The 6,000-nt window shown below is 39.7% G+C and overlaps 1 protein-coding gene across 1 annotated transcript in view; it reads left to right on the top strand.

The window, feature by feature from the left end:
- The first annotated feature begins 1,672 nt into the window (after positions 1 to 1,672).
- FOXP4 (forkhead box P4) overlaps positions 1,673 to 6,000 on the top strand; it is a 159,618-nt gene continuing 155,290 nt past the window's right edge. The window contains exon 1 of the mRNA XM_081010069.1: positions 1,673 to 1,876. The gene's annotated coding sequence lies outside the window, so the exon portion shown is untranslated. The remainder of the gene's footprint in view (positions 1,877 to 6,000) is intronic.

Genomic DNA, 6,000 nt, shown 5'->3' with positions numbered 1-6,000 from the left:
AGGTGAAAACCATCCCACAGCACTGTAATCCTGATCTGAATCAGGCCTTGCCCCGAGGCAGCTGGATCTCTTCACCCCACCCTCAAATGTAGGTGATAATTATTTTATTATTTATCTGTATTTTATATTTTTATTTGTTTTATTTTTTAATGTATGGAATAAGGCAGCATCAATATCCTTCAGTAGAAAGAAGGCATAGAAATATTCCAAATAAAATGTCATATTTAAGCATATATATTCAGTGTTCTCTGAACAGATCAGGATCATTGTTGCTGAGGGATTGGTAAATACAGGTAAGGGCATTTTTTGACCTATTGAATGTATCCCGAAGATAAGAGCTGGGGTATACTAAGGCTGCAATCCTAAAGACGCTTACTAGAAAGTAAGCCCAACTAAATGTAGGGGGACCCTCTTTTGAATAACTTTGCTGATAATTGTGTTGCATATTATTAATAATAATAACAACCTGGGTGAATTCTGCTGCTCTTTTACAAGCCAGTCCTACACATACATACTGGAAAGTATGGTTTCAGTGAGAGCAAAATTCAAGGCAAATTTGAAGAGACCTGCAAAGCATTTAGGGAAATGAAAAGGATCTCAGTATGATTAGCAAAAATGGTCCAGCTTTCCAATCTCAGTATAATTTTTAAAAGCCATTTCCAAGTAAATAAACTAAGGGTCAGGTGTGAAAAGTACTTTATAACGTTTATGAAGCCTAATCCTATGCTTAGGGTTGCAAGTGTGAGGACATTTTTACTTACGTTAATTAAAAATAAATTGAGTCCCCCCCTCACTCTGCGTGTGCTCATGCAAATGTTTTTTTAATACTGTACTGTACTTGTCAGAAAGTGGCAGGAAGCCATTTTAAAGTTATTCAGGCTAATATAAGTATTTCATTGGCATTACAAATAGTAGAAATGCAAAGAAACCGGACTTAAGTCTCATGAGTGAAAACAACCCTAATCATCCCCCCATATTCACAACAAAATTGTATGGGCCGCTTCCCATGTTATCTGGGATCAAAGACACATTAAATATTTCCTGTGCACCTTGAGAGGAGCAGCGGCCAGTCCTGCTGCACGCACCTGTGTGAGATACCTACAATGATCCCTGCGGGTTTGTGGCACACAGACAGACGCAGTATATGTGCCCATTAAACTGTTTGGTAAAATATGTTAAGGTAATGACATAGCAGCGAGGCCACTCTTTCACAGGGTCTTTAAAACCAGAATCGGTAGTCTAACTTACACAAGGGCTATTAGCAGAAACTGAACAACCCCAAACACGGAAAAGTGTAAGAAAAATATGTACCCCTTATTATTCCCCCCCCCTTATATATATAAGAAAGGAGGGGAAACTTAACACATTAAAAGTGCGGAGAAATCACGATTTCAGGTATTAAAGGCCCCAAAAAGTGACTTGGGAGAGGTGCCTCGCTTCCTTTTGCTCGCCTCGATTCAAAAAAACCTTTCCTTCCCCTCTCCTCCGCGCTCCTCGCCCGTGGCTTCCTTTTCCATTCAGGACCTGTGGGCTTGGAAAAGAGCTGCACCTGCTTTAGATGGATTATGGTAGAACTGGAAGTAACTCTCTCTCTCTCTCTCTCTCTCTTTCCCCCCTCCCCTCCCTTCCCAGCTCTCAAGTCACATCTCCAGTACAGACACAACCCCTGTGATTAGAGGCTGATCTCCACATCTGAATGGGACAGAGAAAGGAGGGACCCGAGACATAGATTGACTCCCCCCTCCCCCCCCCGCCCGCCTCTGAGACTTCCATTGAGGAAAACGGAACAGGAGAAAGGGGTGAAGGAAGAAGAAACAGGACCCCCCCCCCGAATACAATAAGAGAAGAAAGCGGCAAAGCCTTTGGCAGGAGAAAAGTATGACCATGCCTGAACTGTGTTAGTGCTTTCTCTCCTCTCTCTGTCGGCTTGCTTCTCCCTCTTTCTTTCTCTCTCTTTCTCTTTCTCTGTCTCTCTCTCTTTGTCTCCGAGGTGTTTAACTTTGGGGGAACCTCGGGCTGCTGGGAGCTGGAGGCATTTCTGCTCCGCAAGGGACGAAGCTGGACGAGGCGGCGGCGGCGGCAACGGCGGTAGCAGCGGCGGCGGCGGCGGCAGCAGCAGCAAAGAGGCAGCCACATGCTCCAAGTGGGGGGTGTTAAAAGTTGAGACCCGATTCCAGGCGCTGTAGATCGAAACAGGTTGGTGGGATCTTTTAACAGTAGCAGCAGCCGCAGCAGCAGCAGCAGCAACAACAACAACAACAACCCTCCCCTCCCCCCTCCTCTTAAACTTTCAGTGCTAGTTTAGTTTTTAATCCATACAGTAGTTCCTTCCTCTTTCTCTCTACACCCCCCCCCCAGCCGCGCGCACTCTTCTGCTTTAAAGAGATATATATACCTTGCATTGAATATTTGCGATCAGGAACGACTTAAAGTTGATAAACTAGCCGGTCTGTTGCGCCTGCCCCCCAGGTGTTTTGGAAAAAGCAGGTGTGTAGAGGAGGCTGAGATTTATGCTTTGTTGATTCCCTCCCTTCTCCCTCACCCCCCTTTCCCGTATCCTTCCTTACTCTCTTTCTCCCTCTGAGATTGCAACCTCAAGGATGTTAGGGTGTGTATGTGGAAAATATATATATAGAAAAGCTACTTGGCGAAGGCAGCCTCCTCTCGGTTTAATTTATCAGTGCCTTTTAGTAAAAGAGACGCGTGAAAGTTCGGGGTACCCAGAAAACGGAGCACTCCAGACAAAGAGAGGTGCTGGTGGAAATAACTTTTCAGCTGGGATTTACAGAGGGTGGCATGGAAACCAAAGGAATCGGATATGTGAGACTAGTTGGGGTGTTGGAAAGCTTTTCTCTTTGTTCATGGGGGGAGCTGTGAGGATGGGAGGCAGGGATAAGAGGTTCTTGCTTATAGGGAAAAATGAAGGAAGGAGCATGCAGTGAGTGGATTTTTTTTTTTTTTTGTTCCTCTGTTTTGTGAATGTGAAGAGGGGTGGGGAGTAGATGTTGCAAAACCGCTTTGGGGTTTCTGCAGATCAATCAGTCCTGTAAGTGTGTCTTTGAATTACAATTTATTGTGATTGACAGGATGGATAGGCTCAAAGGCACTCACATTTATGGTCTTCTTGAGTACACATTTAGAGTGGGGGTGAGATCCTGAATTGGGATAGCAGAATTTCTTGTCTTCCCCACTCTGAAATAACTTTTTCCTGGCAAACAAGTTGGCAACGGATAGGAAAGTTTTTTGTCTAGCGAAAAGATCGGCTCTCTGGCTTAGGTCTATTCTTTAGGGTAATAAAACTTTGAGGTGGTAGAGATGCTAGAAAAAATTTCATAAATCCTGAATTCCCCTTATTTCTTACCGGTTTTTATACGGTGGCTGAAATTTAAATTTGCTTTATTCTAAATAACAAGACTAAAAAAAAACTTTTAATGGCTCTTTAAATTATTATTTCCTGCTGGGAAGGTAGCAATAAATATACTCTGTTGTTACAGTAGTTCACTTCATCATCTACATTCTTAAATGAGCTTGATCTTCCTCGTTTTATATATTTCTTAAATGCACAAAACGTATTTATTGCTGTCAGGTAATGTTTTTGGCCCAATCAGTCTTTCAGTCTGTCTCCTCAGCTTCTTGTCGGTTTGTCTTCTACTCCCACCTTTAAATGCCACCTCTGAATTAGAAATGTTTCTAATATCCCTTAGAGCAGCAAACTTGAACTAAAATTAGCAAAGAAATGATCGTATACATTGTTCACTATAATACAATGTGATGCCATCCCAGTGCTCCCTAAAAAAGGGGGGGGGAAACCTATATAAATTTTTATATAACCTATATAAAAGTGGGAAAGGTGCAAATATATATAATTTCATTGCCATGGTGATTGAAACTTGAAAGGGGAAAATTTATATTCAGACTTAGGAGCTTAGAAGTGATGTTCTCGGTTTATCTGTATAGGTTTCTCCTAACAGAGAGAACTTTTTAAAAGCACAAATCTTAAAAAACAACCTAAAACATCAACATATTTTTTTAAAAAAGGAGCTCAATAGATATTTTGCTGTGATTGTGAGTTGGGACTGGGTCTTCTAGTAGGTGTATCATAGTTTTGTGAGCATTAGTCGGTCATTAAGAGAAAGGGAGCAAATTCATTACCAGCCTTTCTTGGGCAGCTGAGAAGTTTCAAGTAAAATTTATTTTAAAACTTGTAGTTGACATGGGTCTGTGAAGATAATGCTCAATTTCTATCATCGTTTTCATCACCATTGACACACAGCAGAATAATTAATAAAGTTACGGATCTTGGTTGTTTTATAAATTTTCATAAGTGATAAAGTTCTGAATGCTACGTAACGCAGATGAGTTCAAATATGGGGGGAGTGTTAAAAATGGTTTTATTTTGGCAGACCATTTTTTTGGTATGTGATCTGAAACAAAAATTCCCATTGAATTTGGTATTTAAAAAATGAAATCATTTAATCATCTCTTCTCAAGTTCAAAATAAACTTCGAATGGATGAGAATAGGTATACTAATTCATTAGAGACACTTAGACTCTAAAAGATCTTTTGAAGCGCAGTATTACAAGGAATGCATTTGACAAACTCATAGTGAGATTGGTCTCTTCTTAATTTAGCCCTAAGGAATTTCACTACAGATCCCATTCCAGGGACCATTGCTGACTTCAATCAAGTGCTCAGTCCGAAATACTGTTTCTTTGGAGACAAAAATTTACTCCAGTTTTTAGCAATGGCTTATAACTTCAGTTTAATGCTTTCAGAAAAGCTGTGGGGTGTACAATAAAAAAGAATTATTACATTGTGTTAAAAGGTGGGTATAATCAACAACAGAAATAGTATAGTATTCTACAGATATATTACTACATGTTAAAACATTTACACAAGAAGGGGCTTGTGTTGCTCACAGGCCATTTTCTGTCAAATTGTCACAGTGTGTTACTTCCTTAGGCACTGGGCCCTGTGAGTTGTGTATGCTGCCTGCAGTAGCATCCAGGATCCTAAACCATTTTTACACATATTTAACATTTCTTAATTTCTGTTAATTGTACTTTAAACTGAGAGCATATATTGCAGGTGAGTGATGCTTGTATAACATGATTTAAAATATTTAACCCCCTTCCCCTCTCAAGTTTTTAAAAAACCCCAGTCAGATTTAAACTAAGAAAGATGGTCAGAACCAGATTAATAATTTTTTGTGCAAACCAGGTCCGGTGGGGTGTGTGTGTGTCAGTTGGTTCTGATTCCAAATCTTTGTTCCTTTATTTTCTCCCCCTCAGAAATGGGTGCACATTGAAGTGGAGTAAATTGCTGAGCCCCTGTGTTTCCTGTATTTTGAATTGATTTGATATAAAGTTCTTGGAAGTTTAAACAAATCTTCAAAACTTAATGCTTATGCGTATGTGCATAGAATGTAAACATCTAAATTTTGAGTGGGGAGAACATCTATTTAGTTACAATTGATGCAAGTGATTAGTTATATTTTAAAACTACAAACATAATGAAAAGGAAAAATGTTTCTCTAGTAAAGTGCTATCTTATATGATTAATTTGAGTATTTTGGCATGGAAATATATGATCAAAAACCTTCTCTCCCATCCATTTTTGAATTCTTTTAAAGCAAAGATTAAAAGGGAGGGGGGAGTACTCCAGTCCCACAGGCACTAAGCACTGGTGTTAGGCAAAAACCTTCTTGCAGAGTAAGATACATACAGTAGGTGCCTTTTCACAGCTCCATTGTGTAATATTGTAAGGAAAGCTGGGTAAATAGGCATGGAATTTCTTTCTTCCCGGACTGGTAACTTTCTAGACCATGAAGTCGTCAAGTTCATCTGATACTCTAATGTCACAGTTTAGGATTATAATAAGAAAAGTTTTTTTGTTTGCATGTAGGACTAAAGGATGTAATAATTGAGAAAATAATTTGGAGTGAATAGTTCATTCAATTTACACTGCATATTTTCTTATTATATTAACATTTTGATTGC

This window comes from Podarcis pityusensis, assembly GCF_964106645.2.
Source record: "Podarcis pityusensis genome assembly, chromosome: 6".
NCBI classification, from domain to species: domain Eukaryota; kingdom Metazoa; phylum Chordata; class Lepidosauria; order Squamata; family Lacertidae; genus Podarcis; species Podarcis pityusensis.
The sequence above is the reverse complement of the archived record's forward strand: the minus strand, read 5'-3'. Positions and strand labels throughout refer to the sequence as shown.